This window comes from Phyllobates terribilis, unplaced genomic scaffold (assembly GCF_046119375.1).
Source record: "Phyllobates terribilis strain yellow unplaced genomic scaffold, ASM4611937v1 Scaffold_3__8_contigs__length_932513732, whole genome shotgun sequence".
Taxonomy (NCBI): domain Eukaryota; kingdom Metazoa; phylum Chordata; class Amphibia; order Anura; family Dendrobatidae; genus Phyllobates; species Phyllobates terribilis.
In genome coordinates this window covers 653,913,318-653,937,339 of record NW_027362763.1, presented here as the reverse complement: position 1 = coordinate 653,937,339, position 24,022 = coordinate 653,913,318, and the positions used below count along the sequence as shown (strand labels likewise).

Below are 24,022 nucleotides of genomic sequence, written 5' to 3'. Positions count from 1 at the left end.
TTGTCTTCTGGGAGTGTTGGAAGTGTCGTTATCTACCAAAAAATCCAAAAAAAACAAAACTATTTTTTAGTTTTATAACATAATACCAGAACCTAATAATTTGATATATTGTTAGTATCAAAGTGTAGATTCATCTTTCAACATCATCCCCTAGTTGTGTGTAGAATCTACATATAATTTCAAGTCATTTTGAAAAACAAATTTTATGATACTCCAGAGCTGAACTCACTATTCTGCTGGTGCAGTTACTGTGTACATACATTACATTACTGATCCTGAGTTACATCCTGTATTATACTACAGAGCTGCACTCACTATTCTGCTGCTGCAGTCACTGTGTACATACATTACATTACTGATCCTGAGTTACATCCTTTATTATACTCCAGAGCTGCACTCACTATTCTGCTGGTGCAGTCACTGTATACATACATTACATTACTGATCCTGAGTTACCTCATGTATTATACTCCAGAGCTGCACTCACTATTCTGCTGGTGCAGTCACTGTGTATATACATTACTGATCCTGAGTTACATCCTGTATTATACTCCAGAGCTGCACTCACTTTTCTGCTGGTGCAGTCACTGTGTACATACATTACATTACTGATCCTGAGTTACATCCTTTATTATACTCCAGAGCTGCACTCACTATTCTGCTGGTGCAGTCACTGTGTACATACATTACATTACTGATCCTGAGTTACATCCTGTATTATACTCCAGAGCTGCACTCACTATTCTGCTGGTGCAGTCACTGTGTACATACATTACATTACTGATCCTGAGTTACATCCTGTATTATACTCCAGAGCTGCACTCACTATTCTGCTGGTGCAGTCACTGTGTATATACATTACTGATCCTGAGTTACATCCTGTATTATACTCCAGAGCTGCACTCACTATTCTCCTAGTGTAGTCACTGTGTACATATTATTTATTATTATAGCGCCATTAATTCCATGGCACTTTACATGTTTAAAAGGGGTATACATAGCAAACAACAAGTACAATAATTTGAACAAAGACGAGTCAGCGACTGATACAGCTGGAGAGGGGACCCTGCCCGGCTCACAGTCTACAGGGGATGGGTGAGGATACAGTAGGTGAGGGTAGAGCTGGTCGTGCAGTGGTATGGTGGAGCGGTGGTTACTGCAGGTTGTAGGCTTGTTGGAAGAGGTGGGCCTTCAGGTTCCTTTTGAAGGTTTCCATGGTAGGCGAGAGTCTGATGTGTTGGGGTAGAGAGTTCCAGAGTCGGAGGGATACACGGGAGAAATCTTGTATGCGATTGTGGGAGAAGGAGATAAGAGGGGAGTAGAGCAGGAGATCTTGTGAGGATCGGAGGTTGCGTGCAGGTATGTAACGGGAGACTAGGTCACAGATGTATGGAGGAGACAGGTTGTGAATGGCTTTGTGTGTCATGGTTAGGGTTTTGAACTGGAGTCTCTGGGCAATGGGGAGCCAGTGAAGAGATTGACAGAGAGGAGAGGCCGGGGAATAGCGGGGGGACAGGTGGATTAGTCGAGCAGCAGAGTTTATGATAGATTGGAGGGGTGCGAGAGTGTTAGAGGGGAGGCCACAGAGCAAGCAGGAGGTTGCAGTAGTCTATGCATGCAGTAGTGTTTTTGCAGATTGAGGAATGTGCGGATCCGGGAGATATTTTTGAGTTGGAGTCGGCAGGAAGTGGAAAGGGCTTGGATATGTGGTGTGAAGGAGAGATCAGAGTCCAGGGTTACCCCAAGGCAGCGGGACTGGGGAGAGTGAACAGCCATTGACTATGATGGATAGTTCAGATGGGGGGGTGAACAAGATGGCGGAAAGATGATTAATTCAGTTTTATCCATACATTACGTTACTGATCCTGATTTACATCCTGTATTATACTCCAGAGCTGCACTCACTATTCTGCTGGTGCAGTCACTGTGTACATACATTACATTACTGATCCTGAGTTACATCCTGTATTATACTCCAGAGCTGCACTCACTGTTCTGCTTGTGCAGTCACTGTGTACATACATTACATTACTGATCCTGAGTCACATCCTGTATTATACTCCACAGCTGCACTCACTATTCTGCTGGTGCAGTCACGGTGTACATACATTACATTACTGATCCTGAGTTACATCCTGTATATATACTCCAGAGCTGCACTCACTATTCTGCTGGTGCAGTCACTGTGTACATACATTACATTACTGATCCTGAGTCACATCCTGTATTATACTCCAGAGCTGCACTCACTATTCTGCTGGTGCAGTCACGGTGTACATACATGACATTACTGATCCTGAGTTACATCCTGTATTATACCCCAGAGCTGCACTCACTATTCTGCTGGTGCAGTCACTGTGTACATACATTACATTACTGATCCTGAGTTACATCCTGTATTATACTCCAGAGCTGCACTCACTATTCTGCTGGTGCAGTCACTGTGTAAATACATTATATTACTGATCCTGAGTTACATCCTGTATTATCCTCCAGAGCTGCACTCACTATTCTGCTGGTGCAGTCACTGTGTAAATACATTATATTACTGATCCTGAGTTACATCCTGTATTATCCTCCAGAGCTGCACTCACTATTGTGCTGGTACAGTCACTGTGTACATACATTACATTACTGATCCTGAGTTACATCCAGAAGGGGGCTGGAGGCATGGGAACCTAGAAGGAAGCCCCACATGACCGGGATGGGCCAGGAGGGTGCAATTTTTAAATCCCAATGGTCGGGATTGGGTATAGGCTTGGAGGGGCTGGCATTTGGATGGGGGGTGGGGTAAAGGTGGGGAGAGGTATAATAGGGAAAAGTGCGGGAAAACGGGCAGTCCAGGGAAGAAGTCATTGAGAGAAGTTCTGGAGCACTGATCAAAAAAAAAAAAAAAAAAATTATTTATACCTTTCTAATTGCTTGGACACTCTTCTCGCTATTATGGAGTCCGTGGAGTCCCTTATCGCCAGGCTGAGGGAGACTGCCAGATCCAGGCAAGGAGGGTGGTTTGAGGCCCAGCTGGCCAGACTTCTGGGGAATGCCGGAGAGGAAGAATCCCCGTCGGGTTTGGGAAGAATTGCCAGGAGGACGCGGCCCCCCGAGAGGCTTTGCCTGGAGATCGTTGGTACGGGCAGCAGGCGCAGGCTGCGGAGCCCCTTAGGGGACCCTGTGTCCGGGGAGCATGCCGGCGGAATCCCCTGCCGGCGTGCCCGCCGCGGCAGGAATCCGTCCAGCCGGTCTGCGGGCTCCCCCTGCATCGGGTCGCGGTCCGCGACTGAAGTTCCCCGATCCGTAGTGGTGCGGCCTCCCCCGTCGGCGCGCCGCAGTACTAGAGCCCAGGCCGCGCCGGAAGCAAGTCCCGGGCCGCAGACGCGTCATCCGGGGGGCGGGGCCTCACCGGAAATGGGGACTACGTCACTTCCGGCCCCGGAAACAGATAAAAGGGACGCACAGCCAATGAGCGGCGGGCGCAGGGACATGCCCCCCGCTCCAAGATCCAGCGGCGATTCAAGTCGCCGGTTATTCAAAAGAAAAAAGGGCGGCAATCCTGCAGCGGGGAACGGAGGGAACACCAGCGCGGCAGGCACACCTGGCGACGTTCCTGTCGGGGTGCCTGCCAGACAGACCAGAGGGCGCAGACAGCAGCGGAGCTACACTGGCAGGCAGCAACAATTCCAGGACCTGCTGCCTGGCTCAAGTTTCTCCAGGCAGAGGGATGGAGCGGCGGGCAGCAGCACGGAGTTGCCTGGCAGTAATCCACGGACCAACACGGATCGGGCTGGTGAGTCCGGGTCTAAAAATCGCGGATGTGCACGGTCGGCGGTGAGGACTGGAGGACGAACGGCGGGGAGGTCGGCACGGGCTCGGGTCCCCCCTGGTGACGAGGAGGCCAGGTGCGCGGGCCTTGAGCAGCAGGGGTCGGTCGGACTGCATTATGGAGAAGAACAAGACGAACCAAGGACTCATCAGGACTCGGGGAGTACGGCTGGCGGGGACACAGCACCTGCGCAGCTTCGTGAGTATGCGTCTATGTATGGTTTGTCGCCCGCGGGGTCTGTAGCGGATGGGGTGGGGGATAGGCAGGTGTCTGGGCCCAGCAGGGAAAATGTTAGGGGAGGTAGTGGGTCAGATGTAAGCGGGTTTAGGGATTTGTTGGTTAGCATGTTGCGCATTTTGGCGAGAATAGACGGCGGGGGAGCCATTCAAAGGGGGTTGTCACCGGCGGGGGCTTGGCTACCTAGTCAACCGGCGTTATTGCAGGTGGGGAGCGAGTCGGCCAGGTCGGCGGGGTGTACAGCTGGGACACCTTCTGGGGTATCGGTTTGTGTGCAGACAGAAAAGGAAAATGCGGATACTATAAAACTGGATGATAGGGCGAAAGGGGAGGTATATGTGTGCTTTGAGGGGCCGTTGGGGGCGCATTTAAAAAAAGAGGTTAAAAAAAAAATTTGGCAGGACGAGTATGTCGAAATTTTTTCCCTTCTTCTGTTGGAAAAGTTTAACCTGGATAAGGGAAAAAAGGAAGACAGTAAAAAAGAGGAGGAGGAGAAGCGTAGGTGGAGGTTGATTCCACAGACGTTTGTCAATTGGTTACAAGCTTTTGCAATAATGGCTAGCGTTATTGGAGAAAAAGCTCCTGATAATTGTTCGGGTTTGTTTTGCTACCTTGATGCTATTGGGGAGGCTCATAGGATTTACGGGGGTGAGGCGTGGTTACGATATGACGAGCAATTTCGGCAGAGGAAGGCAGTCCGCCCAGAGATCAGATGGGATCAAAAGGACATTGGGTTGTGGCTGAAGGTTATGGCCCCAGTGAGGTATGGGCAGTCCTTTCACGGGAGCAGCAGTAGTGGTAACCAATCAGCAGGACACGGGGGAAGTAACCAGGGGGCACAAAGCACTAAGAAGGAATCGGGGACTTGTTGGCAATTTAATGACGGCCAATGCAAGTACGGGAGCTCTTGTAAATTCAAACACTTGTGCTCCCATTGTAATGGAAGCTGACACAGAGCACCAAAATGCTTTAAGAAGGGTAAGGGAAAGCCGACAGTGGGTACTGGTCAAGGGGGTGACTCCAGTGAGGGTGCACGCGATGGCCCCCTTTCTAAGTAGGTATCCGGATCAGTTGAAGGCTAAGGTCATTTCGGATGGGTTTTTGGAAGGTTTTAGAATCCCTCCTCCTGAGCACGAGGTCCCCTTTTCAGTAAAAAATTTGACGTTGGCTTCCCTTCATCCGGATGTGGTTAGCGTGAAGTTGGCTAAGGAGGTGGAATTGGGCAGGATGGCGGGACCGTTTCGGGTATTACCTAGCAGCAAGGTGATTATTTCGCCGTTGGGGGTTGTGCCCAAAAAAGAGCTGAATAAGTTTCGTTTGATTCAGCATTTGTCGTACCCGAAGGGGCTCTCGGTGGATGATGGCATTGCACAGGAATTGTGTTCAGTTGAATATACATCATTTGATGCGGCGGTGCGATGGGTACGGCGATATGGGTCAGGATCGTTGCTAGCCAAGACGGATATCGAGTCTGCTTTTCGGTTGCTGCCAGTTCACCCGGATAGCATCCCATTGTTAGGTTGTTTTTGGAACGGGGCATATTACATGGATAGGTGTTTGCCAATGGGTTGTGCAATTTCGTGTTCTTTGTTTGAAACGTTTAGTACCTTTTTGGAATGGGTGGTGAAGGACCTGGCATCAGTTAATTCAGTCATTCATTATTTGGATGATTTTTTGTTTATAGGCCCTCCGCAATCGTTATTGTGTAGGAATTTGTTAGGTACTATGGTGTGGGTAGCGGAGCATTTTGGCGTACCATTGGCAAAAGAAAAGACGGAAGGCCCTTGCACAATCCTAAGTTTTTGGGCATTGTTATTGATACGGAAAGGATGGAGTGTCGATTACCTGAAGATAAATTGTGTCTGCTCAAGCAGGAGGTCGATAGAGTCGGGAGGTTGCGCAAGGTGACCCTGAAGGAGCTACAATCGCTGTTGGGGCGCTTAAATTTTGCATGCAGGATTATGCCAATGGGCAGAATTTTTTGTCGCAGGTTGTCAGGCGCCACAGCAGGAGTGCGTGCGGCTCATCATTTTATCCGCCTAAATAAGGAACACAAGGAGGACCTGAGGGATTGGAAGTTGTTTTTGGAAAGCAATAATGGCAGGTCGTTAATCCAGCAAGAGTTTGTAAGCAGTTTTGATTGTGAGATTTTTACAGATGCTGTGGGAGGTGCTGGATACGGGGTCTACTGGAAAGGGCGGTGGAGTGTAGGGGCATGGCCGATTGGGTGGACGGAAAGGGGACTTACGAGGAACCTGGCGTTTTTGGAATTGTTCCCTATTGTTGTTGCGGTTACTATTTGGGAGGAGTGTTTTGCCAACAGGAGAATTCGGTTTCATTGCGATAACATGGGAGTGGTGTCTGTCATCAACAGCTTGTCGGCCTCGTCTCCTCCGGTGATTAGGCTGCTGAGGGAACTAGTACTTTGTTGTCTCAATTTGAACGCTTGGATTACAGCAGTCCATGTTCCAGGTGTACAAAATTCTATAGCAGATGCCTTATCTCATTTTCAGTGGGACCGTTTTCGGGCGCTAGCACCAGAGGCAGAGGACGTGGGTCAAGAATGCCCTTCGCATTTGTGGCAACTGGTTATGGAGGAGCCGGACGGTTAATAAGGGAGTCCATTACGAGGCAGACCTGGACATCATACGAGGCATCGTGGCGAGTATGGCAAAGTTGGATTCTGGAGTGGGGTGTGTTGGAAAGTGAAGGAGATAGAGAGAAGGCGGTGTTGTTGCTTGTGGGAAGGGCAGCAGAGATTGGATGGTCTGTGTCAAAAGTTAGTAAATTTGTTGCAGGATTGGCATTCGGTTTTAGATTACAGGGGTTAAAAGATGTTACAAAATCGTTTTTAGTGAAGCAAGCGCTTAGGGGCTTTAGGAGAGGAAGTAAAGTGTTAGATAAACGAAGACCGGTGACTTTTAGTATTTTAGAGCGGTTGGGTTTTGCGTTGGATAAGATCTGTTGTTTGGTTTTCGAAGCCACACTGTTTAGATTGGCTTTTTCATTGGCGTTCTTTGGCGCACTAAGATTAGGTGAGTTGGTGGCACCAAGTAGGAATAAGGTTGGGGGTTTGTTTGCTGAGGATGTGAGCGGTCGGAAAGGGGGCATCGAATTTTGGATTAGGAGGGGGAAGACGGATCAATTGGGCAGAGGCAAGCGAGTGGTATTGGGGGAGGTTGATGGATCTTTTATTTGTCCTAGGAGATGTTTAATGGCTTACTGGCAGGTTTGGTCAGGACGTAAGGGCCCATTATTGTGTCATAAAAACGGAGAGTTTTTGTCACGTTTTCAATTTATTGCAGTATTTAAAAAAGGGATCCGGGAGTTGGGCCTTAGTCCTGAGGTGTACGGGTCGCATTCTTTCAGAATCGGTGCGGCGTCAGAAGCGGACGGTTTGGGCTTAGGAAAGGACGTGATAAAACGCATCGGGAGGTGGAGTTCAGATCGTTATCTGTCCTATGTACGGCATTAGGTATGCGGAATGGTGTTTTTTATTTTGTCCAGAAGTGAATACCCCATTTTGGTTGTCTTATTGCAGGTGACGTCCCGTTATTAGTCTGGATTCTTGGACACTCTTTCGTTCATTGGGGGGCGCTGCGGGCGGATGTGAGGCCAAACGGTAGGCAACTGGGTTTTAGCAGAGAGCAAGTGGTGGTCCGGTGGCTGGGTTTTAGAGGGATGGTATGGAGAAGGGTGCTGCCTGAATTCCATAAGGCGGCTCGTTTGGACCGGGCGCCGGACATTTTGGTGGTGCATATGGGGGGGAATGATTTGGGGGCTCGGCCGGTTAGGGAATTGATGAGGGATATTCGAATTGATTTTTTAAGGTTATGGACATCTTTTCCTGGGGTGTTGACGGTTTGGTCTGACATTGTGCCGAGAAAAAATTGGAGGGAGGCCAGATCAGTGAAGGGCATTAATAGGGCACGAGTAAAGTTGAATAGAGCCATAGCAGCTTTTGTTGGTAGAAATGGGGGTGTAAGTGTTCGGCATCTTGATCTTGAGGCAGGGGTTGGTGATTTTTGGGCAAAGGATGGTGTACACATGAACGATATTGGGATTGATTTATGGGCATTATCTATACAGGAGGGGATTGAGAGGGCTTTGGGGCGCTCACGAGCCTGAGGTGGTCAGGGCTGTTCGTTTGTGGCGGGGGGTGAGGTTCTTGGAGTTGGCACAGAAGTGTCGGTGGGAAAGTTATTGGAAATTTACAGGCAGTGGCTTGATTAACCGGGGTGATCTGGCATTTGGTTTTTGGGGCTCTGGACGGGGTTTTACCCTGGGAGCTTTTGGTGCCCTTGAGCTGGTGATGGACGGCTGAGGGTAATACGGTGGTTCGATTTCAGTTTAGTTATGCCAGATCTAATTTTTAACTCCAAGAACCCTCCCTTCTTATTTATTTGAATAATGTTTATATGTTAATGTTGTTTGTTAATAAAGTGGCCGCTGTGGCCAAATTTATCCAAAGAAACTACAGGTGCAGTATTTTTATTTGTTAAGGTACTTGAGGTCGGTAAGATGGGGAGGGGTCTTACGGAACTATGGAACCCGGGTTGGCCGTACACGGTCATGTATTATACTCCAGAGCTGCACTCACTATTCTGCTAGTGCAGTCACTGTGTACATACATTACATTACTGATCCTATATTTCAGAGCTGCACTCACTATTCTGCTGGGGCACTCACTGTGTACATACTGATCCTGAGCTACAGTGGCTTGCGAAAGGATTCACCGATTTGTATGTGATGCATCAGCACTAAATAGTCTAAGTTGGTGAAGTGAGAAAAATATAGGAATAAATTCAATTTATGTGATCAAATAACTAAAAATTGACATGTGCAAATATATTCACCTCTTTCGCGATGAAGCCCCTAAAAAGTTCTGGTGCCAGCAATTCCCTCTATAAGTCTTTTGCTTAGTGACAGGACGTCCCCCTGTGTGCAATCTAAGTGTCACACGTCTGTCAGTATATACACTTTACCTTTTCTGAAAGGCCACAGAGGCTGCAACACCATTAACAGGAGGCACCACTAACCAAACAAAACCATGAAGACCAAGGAGATCTCCAAACACCACCATGAAGACCAAGGAGATCTCCAAACAACACCATGAAGACCAAGGAGATCTCCAAACACCACCATGAAGACCAAGGAGATCTCCAAACAACACCATGAAGACCAAGGAGATCTCCAAACAACACCACGAAGACCAAGGAGATCTCCAAACAACACCATGAAGACCAAGGAGATCTCCAAACACCACCATGAAGACCAAGGAGATCTCCAAACAAATCAGGGACAACGTTGTTGGGAAGTACAAGTCAGGGTTGGGTTATAAAAAAATCTCCCAATCTCTGATGATCCCCCGGAGCACCATCAAATCCATTATCATCAAATGGAAAGAACATGGTACCACAACAAACCTGCCAAGAGGGTCGCCCGTGAAAACTCTCAGCACGGGCAAGGGTGGCATTAATCAGAGAGGCAGCACAGAGACCAAAGGCAACCCTGGAGGAGCTGCAGTTCTCAAGCAGAGACTGGAATATCTGTCCATACGACCTCAATAATCTGTGCACTCCATGGAGGTGGCCTTTGTGGAAGAGTGGACAGAAAAAAAGCCTTTACTTACACACAAAAATTGTAAGGCTCGCTTTGAGTTTACCAAAAGACATGTGGGAGACTCCCCAAATGTATGGAGGAAGGTGCTTTGGCCAGATGAGACCAAAATATAACTTTTTGGCTACCAAGGTTAACACTATGTCTGGCGCCAAACCAACACAGCTCATCAGCCCAAGAACACCATCCCCATAGTGAAATGTGGTGGCAGCATCATGCCATGGTGATGTTTTTTGGCAGCAGGGACAGGGAAAATGGTCTGAGTCGAGGGGAAGATGGATGGTGAGAAATATAGTGATATTCTTGAGAAAAACCTGTTTCGGTCTGTCAGTGATTTGAGACTAGGACAGAGTCTCACTTTCCAGCAAGACACTGATCCAAAGCCTACTGCCAAAGCAACACTGGATTAAAGGGAAACATGTAAATATTCTGGAGTGGCCTATTCAAAGCCCAGACCTTAATTCAATTGAGAATCAGTGGTCAAACTTGACGATAGCTTTTCACCAGAGGAAACTAACTTGAAGGAGCTGGAGCAGTTTTTCCTTGAGGAAAAATCCCAGTGGCCAGATGTGGAAACTCATAGAGACTCATCCAAAGCGACTGCAGCTGTAATTCCCACAAAAGGAGGCTCTACAAAGTACTGACTTTAGGGGGGGTGAATAGTTATGCACACTGAAGTTTTCTGTTATTTTGTCCTATTTGTTGTTTGCTTCACAATGAAAAGAAAAACAAATGTTCACAGTTGTCGGCATGTTCTGTACATGATGCAAACCCTCAAAAAAAAACAGTGAAATTCCAGTTTTTAAGGTAGCAAAACACAAAAAATGCCAAGGGGATGATGAATACTTTCGCAAGCCACTGTATATCTTCTATTATACCCCAGAGCTGTAATATACTCACTGTCAGGATTCCGATTTGCTTGCCAATTCTAGCGGTCATCATGGATATCGATCGCAGCATTTAGTAGACAGGCAGAGGGAGAAGCCCCCGCTGCAGTCCGATCGGTGCCCACGCAACGTCATCGTGGGGGCCCGATTGTTGCCATGGTGTCCCGATATCGTCATGATCTAACTAACTTGTGTCAGTGCAGCACTGACAGTTATGAAGCATAGCAGTGCTCCTGCATTGCTATGCTTCATAACTGCGATCAGAGCAGTCAAAGTGGAAGTCACATAGTGGGACTAAGTAAAAAAAAAAATTTAAAAAAGTTGTAAAAATATATATTTTTAAATAAAAATATATTATACAGATAAATAAATATTTTTATGGGAAAAAAAAATAAACAAAAAAAATAAACAATAAAAGTATACATGTTTGGTATCGCCGCGTCCAGAATGACCCTACTTATAAAACTGTCCCACTAGTTAACCCCTTCAGTGAACACCGTAAAAAAACAAACAAAAATGAGGCAAAAAATGATGCTTTATCATCATATCGGACTACGGCCGTTTCGCAACCTTTCGATGCTTCTACGGGTCCAAGTTCGTTTGGCCCATAGAAGCATCGGAAGGTTGCGAAACGGCCATAGTCCTTTGCCCCTCCCTCCCCTGCATATCCTTTCGGGGATCCTGCTGAACGCCGACCGCTAACATGTCCCGTGTGTGCAAATAAAGGACTTTTTATGAAGATTCAGTGAGTGCTGCCTTTACTCATTCTTGCTATGCCGAGTCCAGAGTAAAACTGCTGCCTCATCATAGTAAATGGATCCATCCATGGGTTTCATCTGAATTACATCACTTGGAGATTTAGATGGAAACCACGATATAAGTGCTCAGCATAGATCACCGGATAAATGTGATCCGAAATGTTATGTCCAGTGTTCTCAATAAAAGCTTCAACTCAATTCACAAAAAAGCAAGTCCCCACTTAGGTCTGTCATCTCTCAATAGAAATATAGGGGCTTCCACATTACTGGTAGCACAAAGGCTCTGGAAAAGCGAAATGGCTACTCGCTCCCAAACAGAAAGTCAGGAAATTCTGCGCTCCCAAATCCAAATGCCGCCTAATTTACGGGTGTGTGTCTCCAGAAACATGAGCTGGGCACAATGTATGGACACTACAATGTGCTGGGCACTACAACATACTGTGCACTACAAGAAAACTGGTAACTACAACATACTGGTCACTACAACGGCAGTTTTCACTCAGCAACATCCACTGCTGCTTGTTTCTGGAAAACACCCAAAATCGTCACTACACCTGTAGATAAATTCCCAAAGGGGTATAATTTCCAAAATGGGGTCACTTGAAGGGGAATTCTGCTCTTCTAGCACTTAGGGTTTTGTATATGGAGTCCGCAAACTGTTCTAGGAAAATCTGTGCTCCATGAGGCAAATAGCATTCTGTTTCTCCTGAGTCTTGCTGTGTGGCTAAGCAGTACTGTACAGCCACATATAGGGTATTTCTACATTCAGCAGAAATTGTGGGACAAAGTTTCGTGCCATTTTTACCCATTTACCAGTTTGAAAATGCAAAATCTGGGGCTAAAACAACATTTTGGCGGTAAAAATGTAATTATTCTTTCTTCACCACCCAATAGTATAAAACTCTGTGAGGCACATGGGGTGTCAACATGCTCACTGCACCCCTACATGAATTCAATGGCAGGGTGTAGTTTGTAAAATGAGGTCACTTATGGGGGGGGGGTGTTCTGCTGTTATGGAACAACAGGGGCTCTGTGACATAGCATCATCTAATCAGTCCAGCAAAATCTGAACTCCAATATGGTGCTCCTTCCCTTCTCAACTTTCCTCTGTGCCTCAAAAGTTCTTTTTCGACCACATATGGGGTATCGGCATACTCAGGAGAAATTGCACAACTAATTTTGGAGTCCATTTTCTCCTACCATCCTTGTGAAAATTAGAAAATTTGGGGCTAAAACAACATTTTTGTGGGAAATTTTTTTTTTTCATTTTGACAGATCAACATTGTAAAATTCTGTGAAGCACCTGTGGGTTCAAGGTGCTCACCACACATCTAGATAAATTCCCTGAGTGATCTTGTTTCCAAAATAGGGTCACTTGTGAGGGTTTTCCACTGTTTAGGCACATCAGGGGCTCTCCAAACGCGACATGACACCAGCAGACCATTCCAAACCGTCATTACTTCTTTTCTGACCTCTGTCATGTGCCTAAACAGTAGTTTCCCCCCACATTTGGGGTATCTGCGTATTCAGTAGAAATTGCACAACAAATTTTGGGTTACATTTTCTCCTGTTACCCTTGTGAAAATAAAAAAATTGGGGCTAAAAGAACATTTTTGTGAGAAAAAATTGACTTTTTTTTATGGCTCAATATTATAAACTTCTGTGAAGCAAATGAGGGTTCAAGGTGCTCACCACACACCTAGATAAGTTCCCTGAGAGGCCTAGTTTCCAAAATGGGATCACTTGGGGGGGGGGCTTCTACTGTTTAGGCACATCAGGGGCTCTCCAAACGCGACATGACGCCAGCAGACCATTCCAAACCGTCATTACTTCTTTTCTGACCTCTGTCATGTGCCTAAACAGTAGTTTCCCCCCACATTTGGGGTATTTGCGTATTCAGTAGAAATGGCACAACAAATTTTGGGTTACATTTTCTCCTGTTACCCTTGTGAAAATAAAAAAAATTGGGGCTAAAAGGACATTTTTGTGAGAAAAAATTGACTTTTTTTTATGGCTCAATATTATAAACTTCTGTGAAGCAAATGAGGGTTCAAGGTGCTCACCACACACCTAGATAAGTTCCCTGAGGGGCCTAGTTTCCAAAATGGGATCACTTGGGGGGGTTTCTACTGTTTAGGCACATCAGGGGCTCTCCAAACAAGACATGGCGGCCGCTAATTATTCCAACAAATTCTACATTCAAAATGTCAAATGGCGCTCCTCTTCAGAGCCCTGCCATGCACCCAAACAGTGGTTTTCCCCCACATATGGGGTATCAGCATGCTCAGGAGAAATTGCACAACAAATTTTGGGGTTCATTTTTTCCTGTTACCTTTGTGAAAAAAAAAAAATTGTGTCTAAAGTAAAATTTTTGTGAAAAGAAAATTAAATGTTTATTTTTTCATTCCACATTCCAAAAATTAATGTGAAGAACCTGAAGGGTTAGGTAAATCCCTAAAAAAATGGTTTTGTAAATTTTGTTGGAAAAATGAGAAATCGCTGGTCAACTTTTAACACTTGTAACGTCCTAACAAAAAAAATTATGTTTCAAAAATTGTGCTGATGTAAAGTAAACAAGAGGGAAATGTTATTTATTAACTATTTTGTGTGACATAACTCTTTGGATTTAAGAGCATAAAAAATAAAATTTAAAAAATTGCAAAATTTTCCAAATTTTCGACAAATTTCTTTTTTTTTTTTTACACAAATAAACGCAAGTCATATCAAAGACATTTTATCACTAACATGAAGTACAATATGTCACGGAAAAAAAACAATCTCAAAATCACTGGGATCCATTGAAGCGTTCCAGAGTTATTACCTCAAAGTGACAGTGGTCAGAATTGTAAAATTTGGCCTGGTCATGAAGGTGAAAACAACCTTGGGGTGTAAAGGGGTTAATGATAATGTTCTTAATTATTTGGGTGTAATCAACAAGATAGTAAATGTGTAAAACATTTTGGCAATGGATTGCAAACCGAAAACCTGATTGCAGGTTCCCTTTATGTCATGTTATTTGTTACCTTGCGATGCACCTTGCGACAGATCCTGACTCCCATTTCCAGTTGATAAAGTAACAGAAACGTAACTTTGTCTTCTGGGAGTGTTGGAAGTGTCGTTATCTATCAAAACATCCAAAAATAAATAACTTTTTTTAGTTTTATAACATAATGCCAGAACCTAATAATTTCATATATTCTTAGTATCAATGTGTAGATTCATCTTTCAACATCATCCCCTAGTAGTGTGTAGAATCTACATAATATTTCAATTCACTTTACAAAAACACCTTTATTATACTCCAGAGCTGCACTCACTATTCTGCTGGTGCATACACTGTGTACATCCATTACATTACTGATCCTGTACTGATCCTGAGTTACCTCCTGTATTATACTCCAGAGCTGCGCTCACTATTCTGCTGGTGCAGTCACTGTGTACATACATTACATTACTGATCCTGAGTTACATCCTGTATTATACTCCAGAGCTGCACTCACTATTCTGCTGGTGCAGTCACTGTGTACATACATTACATTACTGATCCTGAGTTACATCCTGTATTATACTCCAGAGCTGCACTCACTATTCTGCTGGTGCAGTCACTGTGTACATACATTACATTACTGATCCTGAGTTACATCCTGTATTATACTCCAGAGCAGCACTCACTATTCTGCTGGTGCAGTCACTGTGTACATACATTACATTACTGATCCTGAGTTACATCCTGTATTATACTCCAGAGCTGTACTCACTATTCTGCTAGTGCAGTCACTGTGTACATACATTACATTACTGATCCTGAGTTACCTCCTGTATTATACTCCAGAGCTGCACTCACTATTCTGCTGGTGCAGTCACTGTGTACATACATTACATTACTGATCCTGAGTTACCTCCTGTATTATACTCCAGAGCTGCACTCACTATTCTGCTGGTGCAGTCACTGTGTACATACATTACATTACTGATCCTGAGTTACATCCTGTATTATACTCCAGAGCTGCACTCACTATTCTGCTGGTGCAGTCGCTGTGTACATACATTACATTACTGATTCTGAGTTACATCCTGTATTATACTCCAGAGCTGCACTCACTATTCTGCTGGTGGAGTCACTGTGTACATACATTACATTACTGATCCTGAGTTACATCCTGTATTGTACTCCAGAACTGCACTCACTATTCTGCTGGTGGAGTCACTGTGTACATACATTACATTACTGATCCTGAGTTACCTCCTGTATTATACTTCAGAGCTGCACTCACTATTCTGCTGGTGCAGTCACTGTGTACATACATTACATTACTGATCCTGAGTTACCTCCTGTATTATACTACAGAGCTGCACTCACTATTCTGCTGGTGCAGTCACTGTGTACATACATTACATTGCTGATCCTGAGTTACATCCTGTATTATACTCCAGAGCTGCACTCACTACTCTGCTGGTGCAGTCACTGTGTACATACATTACATTACTGATCATGAGTTACATCCTGTATTATACTCCAGAGCAGCACTCACTATTCTGCTGGTGCATACACTGTGTACATCCATTACATTACTGATCCTGTACTGATCCTGAGTTACCTCCTGTATTATACTCCAGAGCTGCGCTCACTATTCTGCTGGTGCAGTCACTGGGTACATACATTACATTACTGATCCTGAGTTACATCCTGTATTATACTCCAGAGCTGCACTCACTATTCTGCTGGTGCAGTCACTGTGTACATACATTACATTACTGATCCTGAGTTACATCCTGTATTATACTCCAGAGCAGCACTCACTATTCTGCTGGTGCATACACTGTGTACATCCATTACATTACTGATCCTGTACTGATCCTGAGTTACCTCCTGTATTATACTCCAGAGCTGCACTCACTATTCTGCTGGTGCAGTCACTGGGTACATACATTACATTACTAATCCTGAGTTACATCCTGTATTATACTCCAGAGCTGCACTCACTATTCTGCTGGTGCAGTCACTGTGTATATACATTACATTACTGATCCTGAGTTACATCCTGTATTATACTCCAGAGCAGCACTCACTATTCTGCTGGTGCAGACACTGTGTACATACATTACATTACTGATCCTGAGTTACATCCTGTATTATACTCCAGAGCAGCACTCACTATTCTGCTGGTGCAGTCACTGTGTACATACATTACATTACTGATCCTGAGTTACCTCCTGTATTATACTCAAGAGCTGCACTCACTATTCTGCTGGTGCAGTCACTGTGTACATACATTACATTACTGATCCTGAGTTACATCCTGTATTATACTCCAGAGCTGCACTCACTATTCTGCTGGTGCACTCAGTGTGTACATACATTACATTACTGATCCTGAGTTACAACCTGTATTATACTCCAGAGCTGTACTCACTTTTCTGCTGGTGCAGTCACTGTGTACATACATTACATTACTGATCCTGAGTTACATCCTGTATTATACTCCAGAGCAGCACTCACTATTCTGCTGGTGCAGACACTGTGTACATACATTACATTACTGATCCTGAGTTACATCCTGTATTATACTCCAGAGCTGCACTCACTATTCTGCTGGTGCAGTCACTGTGTACATACATTACATTACTGATCCTGAGTTACCTCCTGTATTATACTCTAGAGCTGCACTCACTATTCTCCTGGTGCAGTCACTGTGTACATACATTACATTACTGATCCTGAGTTACATCCTGTATTATACTCCAGAGCTGCACTCACTATTCTGCTGGTGCAGTCACTGTGTACATACATTACATTACTGATCCTGAGTTACCTCCTGTATTATACTCCAGAGCTGCACTCACTATTCTGCTGGTGCAGTCACTGTGTACATACATTACATTACTGATCCTGAGTTACATCCTGTATTATACTCCAGAGCAGGGCCGGCGTCAGCACCCGGCGCACCCGGGCAAGTGCCGAGGCCCTGAGCAGGCGGGGGCGGGCCCACTCACCGTCCGGCACTCTGGAGTGCTATGGGACCCGTGAGTGGTGCGGTGCCGGTGTTAGCACCCGCTCCCCCCGTTAGCTCAGGGCCCCAGCACAATACTTACCTCTCCTCATGCCTCCGCAGCAGCTCCGGTCTCTTCCACGGGGGCTGCACTGTGACTTTGAGCGAGCACTAAAATGCTCGGGTGCTCGAAGCTCGGGCCGAGCTTGCCGTGATACTCAGGTGCTCGACCCGAGCAATGAGTCCAATGTTAGTCTATGGGAGACACGAGCATTTTTGCGGTGGCACCCCCGGCAGTCTGTAGAAAGCCTAAAAAGTGCCCAAAACGATAGTGACAGTGCTCAAATGACATGGGGGCAGCATGGGGATCATTCCAGGAAGCATTTCTGACCCCCAGGTCACTGCTCTCAACAACGTGGTCAGAGGTATTAAGCCACTTTTACGGACTCACAATAAAACGTTCAAAAACGAAACTGAAACGGTTTTCCTGTGAAATATGTTAAGGAACATCCTTTCCAGGGTAAAGACTTGTGTATAAGGTAAAATAAATAACCAAAAACAAAAATACTCCTCCACACCTTGGGCTATGTTCACAAGTAGCATTTTTTATGCGTTTTTGCACTGCTTTCAACCGTGACAAATGCATTCACCGGGAAATGTCATTTTAACATTTTACAACCTTATCTGGCAATGTGCTGTGTGACACATGCATACAGTGCTGAAAAGACATGGGAACAGCATGGGGAAGACCCCTGGAAGCATCTCTGACCCCCAGGTCACTGTCTAAAAGTGTGCTCATCAGAAGTGATCCTTACCGCATCAGAAGATGCAGACTTGCAACTATCCCCGTGCAAGTCCTTGTCCCAGGGCAGTGTTCAATTAAAAGGCAAAAAGGTGGATTACACCCAGATTTGAACCATGGAAGAGGAAAACCACAATTCTATTTCTCTGGCCTACACCAGAATCTTTTAAACAGATATATATTTGTGTCTGAACAGTCAGCGAGACACTCAAACTGTTTTTTTTTATGGAAAAAAGGCAAAAAAGTGGATAATTCAGAGATTTGAACCGTGGAACTGCAAAACCACAGTTCTACTTCTCTGGCCGAAACCAGACTCTTTTAAACAGATCCATTTGTGTCTGAACACTCACAGACACACTCAATTTTTTTTTTTTTTTTTTTGGGGGGGGGGGGACACAAACCAAAAGGTTAATAAGACGGGTATTTGTACAGTCTGACTGAGGTAAAAAAAAAAAAAAAGAGGATTTAGATGAAAAGAAAGGATTTTTCCTGGCCCCCGAGACCTGGAGCTAAGTCCAGCAATTTGACCAGCAGGAGCACACAGGACTGTAATGCAGCGTTTGCTGGTATAACCACTGCGTCTCCTATACAGCCTGCCTGCCTGCCTGATATACCTGGGATGGATATTAGTCCTGAGAAGGACTGTTTGTTTGATCTGGCAGCCTTTACAGACCCTACACTAACTATTTCGGAGTATAAATCTCTCCCTAGATCAGCAGCGCTGTCCCTACACTGTCTGATCCGGAGCGACTGTGTCCAAGATGGCGGCGCCCGGTTTTAAATACTCGAGGTGACGCTGTGCGGCCAGCCAATCACTGTAATGCCCATAACCAACATGGCTGCGGCATTACAGTGACTGGCTGGCAATTCCTGCATGTTCATTGGCTCTGTAAAGAGCGCCAAACATGCAGGGCGGAGACCCGAGCTCCCGCCCGAGTAACCCGGAAATGCTCAGTGCTTTCGAACATCCCGAGTAGTGAGATGCTCGGGCGAGTACTGAGCAGTGCCGAGCATGCTCGTTCAACACTAACTGTGACGTCTCAGGTCAGAGGGTGCGGTGACGTCTTTACACCGTGCTCTCTCCTGAGCGCTCACAGCGCAGAGCGGGAAGACGCCGCGGGTGAGGGGTTCCGGACCTGCGGCAGCAGGTGAGGAGAAGTGAGGTATTTGATTTTTTTTATATGTAGGGAGGCATGGGGCATTATATGGTGGGGGGGGGGAGGACAAGTGACACCCTGCATGGGGCATTATATGGTGGGGAGGACAAGTGACATCCTGCATGGGGCATTATATGGTGGAGGGACAAGTGACATCCTGAATGGGGCATTATATGGTGGGGGGACAAGTGACATCCTGAATGGGGCATTATATGGTGGGGGGGAACACGTGACATCCTGCCTGGGGCATTATATGGTGGGGGGGACAAGTGACATCCTGCATGGGGCATTATATGGTGGAGGGGGACAAGTGACATCCTGCATGGGGCATTATATGGTGGGGGGGCAAGTGACATCCTGCATGGGGAATTATATGGTGGGGGGGAACAAGTCACATCCTGCATGGGGCATTATATGGGGGGAGAGGTGACATCCTGCATGGGGCATTATATTGTCGGGGGGGACAAGTGACATCCTGCATGGGGCATTATATGGTGGGGGGGACAAGTGACATCCTGCATGAGGCATTATATTGGGGGGGAGTGACATCCTGCATAGGGCATTATATGGGGGGGGACAAGTGACATCCTGCATAAGGCATTATATGGTGGGGGGGACAAGTGACATCCTGCATGGGGCATTATATGGAGGGGAGGTGACATTCTGCATGGGGCATTATATGGGGGGGTGACATCCTGCATGGGGCATTATATGGGGGGGTGATATCCTGCATGGGGCATTATATGGGGGGGAGAGGTGACATCCTGCATGGGGCATTATATTGTTGGGGGGGACAAGTGACATCCTGCATGGGGCATTATATGGTGGAGGGGGACAAGTGACATCCTGCATGGGGCATTATATGGTGGGGGGGACAAGTGACATCCTGCATGGGGCATTATATGGTGGGGGGGAACAAGTCACATCCTGCATGGGGCATTATATGGGGGGAGAGGTGACATCCTGCATGGGGCATTATATTGTCGGGGGGGACAAGTGACATCCTGCATGGGGCATTATATGGGAGGGAGTGACATCCTGCATAGGGCATTATATGGGGGGGAGGTGACATCCTGCATAAGGCATTATATGGTGGGGGGGGACAAGTGACATCCTGCATGGGGCATTATATGGAGGGGAGGTAACATTCTGCATGGGGCATTATATGGGGGGGTAACATCCTGCATGGGGCATTATATGGGGGGGTGATATCCTGCATGGGGCATTATATGGGGGGGGAGAGGTGACATCCTGCATAGAGCATTATATGAGGGGGAGAGGTGACATCCCGAATGGGGCATCACAGGGGTGGGGGGGGGGGGTGACATTCTGCATGGGGCATTATGTGTGTGCCAGTATTCTGTATGGAGCGTTATATGGGGACCAGTATCCTGTATGTAGCGTTATATGGGGACCAGTATCTTGTATGTAGCGTTATATGGGGACCAGTATCCTGTATGTAGCGTTATATGGGGACCAGTATCCTGTATGTAGTGTTATATGGGGACCAGTATCCTGTATGTAGTGTTATGTGGGGAACAGCATCCTGTATGGATACGGTGTGGCCAAAGTTTGCTATGTGTTGCTGCTACACCGCAGCTCATTACAAGTGACTGGGGTCACATTATTACCCAGAGGTTATTGCGATCACGACAAGTACTGTAAGTCACACGACGTCCAACCACATCAGATTTTTTGCAACTTGTTTGTCTTGGTGGCAGAACTCTTGGAGTCACAATGTGACCTCATTCAGCTACATTGCGGTGAGATGTAGCGGTACCGCATAACCAACAACAGGTGCTACGGTCAAAGTCGCCGTGTAGTCACAGCCTTAGGTTTGTTGATTTTAGGCTTTCGATAATATGTAATAACATAGTTCGTCCAGCGACATCCATAGCTCATCTCAGACTGATGGGCCAGAGCCGTGCTGAAGCAAAGAGCACTTAGGACTCAAATCATCACGACTGGGGTTTTACAGACTATTCTTAATGATGTTCGTGCTGGAGATAGAAGCGCCAAATTCAGGAACCGAGGCACCACCAGACGTTTTCCTTCAGATAATCACTTTATTGATAACCATGTACACAAAAAAAAACAACGAGGTGATTCGCCACACGGGACCTTTACCATGGTTGCACACTTCTTATTTTTATGGATTGATAAAGGTCCCTTGTGGCTGAAACGTTGCGTGTAAGTTTTTCGTTCACATTGTTATCAATAAAGTGATTATCAGAAGGAGAACGGTTCCTGGATTCTTACATTCCTACAATGTTGTGGAGTGTTGCACCAAGATTGCACTGACTACAGAGTGGTGCACAGGGTCTACGTTGGGTATAAAGGTTTTTATTTTAACTCTTTCCCTAACGCTCAACAGAATCCAGCAATATGACATCCACAATGACAATTTGGATTCTGATCAATCTGATTTTTTTTTCCAGGAAATCCTTCCAAATCGATTTTCTCATCTCTACTTGTAAAGTTCTTAAAAGATGAAATTCCTAGCAATGAAAGGGGCTATTGACTGATCGTTCTGTTAACGGATCGCAGACAGTCCTTTAACATAAAGCGGATCACCAATCCTTGTCTGATGCTCCACTTGTCTCAGGTAGATTCTAAACTTTTGGCAAAAAGTTGTACACTGTGCACATTCCCCGGGGTCATTTGTTAAAAGTTTGGGGGCTTTCACTTTACCAATACACTTAATAGTGAACGTATCTTCTCCTCTCCGTGTTTTAAAATGTTTTATGATGAATTTGATAATGTTTATACTTAACAAACAAAGAGACAAAATAAATCAATCACAATCTGTATCCCAATGTTTCTAATTTATCAGGGTAAAGTCGGATTCACGGAGTTTCTTGCCTATACCGTTATTGTTGATTTCAGTGCTGTTCTCGTCTTTCTCGTTCTGATCGGTTTCCTCTGAATAATCCATGTCTTTAAAAATAACAGAAATTAGACGATTATCAGAAGATCATGTCATACACACTCCAATCCAAGGCAAACATTTACTTACACGACTCCAGACTGCTGGAGGCGCTGGTCATCTCCTGAGAGTTGGATCCTGCAAGGGAAAAACATAGGGATCAAAACCTTCACAGATCCAAGAGTTCTTTCTAAAATATATAATCCTACAAAAATCAACCCGAGCAATAGGGAACTGGAATTGACATCTGGGGCAGCTTGGTGGCTCAGTGGTTAGCACTGTAAAGTGGCTCAGTGGTTAGCACTCTTGCGTTGCAGCGCTGGGATCCTGGGTTCAAATCCTACCAAGAACAACATCTGCAGGAGTTTTTATGTTCTCCCTGTGTTTGCGTGGGTTTCCTCCGGATTCTCCGGTTTCCTCCTCCATTCCAAATACTGATTTAGATTGTGAGCCCCGATGGGCACAGTGATGATGATGTCTGTACAGCGCCGCCGAATATGACAGCGCTATATAAGCAAAGCATAATAAATGAATAGAAAAAAAAATCATTGAACATTAAACCAATTATCTAATCAAAAAATATTTTTCTACATAAATGATAAAAAAATAATCAAATAAATTAATACAAAATTACAAAGGAATCCCCAATATAAACCAGAAAAAAACACATAAAACACAAAGCAAAACATGAAACTAAAGAGCGGATTTACCTAATGATGCTGATTGGTGTAACTACTCTTGTGCAAACATCTTGACGCGCGTTTTGCAATCTTTGTCAGGAGATTATGAAATGCGAATGTGATTACACAAGAGTAGTTACCCAATCACCATCATTAGCTAAAGCCACTCTTCAGAATAATGTTTTGATCAGATGTTTATTGTGCTGACTGGTATATAAAATGATGCTATATTTCTAATAATGACTATATTTGCTCCATTGATTTACAATTTGCAAATTTACTTCTTTGAGCACAACTTGCTACTAATATGTAGCTAACATTTGATGCATCTACACTTATTATTTACATTTGATTTTACCTTTAGGTGTTGCTGCTATTACCTATCTTTTTTTTTTTTTTTTTTAATATGAAGTTTTTTCGTGCGATCTGGGAATTTTTTGTATTTTTGTACTGATTTTTTTTTTGTGATTATTTTATTTTTATCATCTATGTTTTGATTCAATTATTGGTTTAATTTTCTTTAAAATAAACTATAATTTCATTTAGTCGATGAAGGCAAATTATGATATTAAATTGCAACATGGGAGGAGTTAGAAAGCTGGAGCCTAAAAATAATGACGAGAGACGTGGGAGCAGGACAGGGAAAGGACATTTAGGGTTATAAAGACATTTGCACAACTAGGAGTAAAGTTTGCCCCCATAGCGGTCCCCATAGCGGTCCCCATAGCTTGCAACATTTATGATGTTTTTACTGGTCTCTGAATGCCAAATCAGATTTTCTTTTTTATCATCTTATTGTATTTTCTATTTACCTCCAGTTTGGTCAATGTATGGCTCTGAACAATCCATCTCTAGACCTGTGAACACAGATGAGTGGAAATACAAAACAGTTAATAGCATGGTGTCAACCCATGTACAGATGGGAGATTATTGTGTGGATTGTATTACATACTGGACTGAGAGCTTCTATAAGATTTTGTGGTCTCCTGGGAATGATTTTCATCTGAGGGTAATCTAAGGAAAAAATAATTAAATGTCTGTGAGCACTTTGAGTGTTTCAGGAAAGTTTTCTAAGAGCAGTTTGTAGCAGCCTCTGGATGACTAATTCCGCTACATGTCTTTGTGTAGTAATAATAACCATAATAC

The 24,022-nt window shown here is 45.0% G+C and overlaps 1 long non-coding RNA gene across 1 annotated transcript in view; it reads left to right on the top strand.

The window, feature by feature from the left end:
- The window catches only part of LOC141257291 (uncharacterized), an 89,212-nt gene extending 67,287 nt beyond the window's left edge, over positions 1-21,925 (top strand). The window contains exon 5 of the long non-coding RNA XR_012318046.1: positions 21,709-21,925. This is a non-coding gene — a long non-coding RNA (uncharacterized lncRNA). The remainder of the gene's footprint in view (positions 1-21,708) is intronic.
- The last annotated feature ends 2,097 nt before the right edge of the window (positions 21,926-24,022 follow it).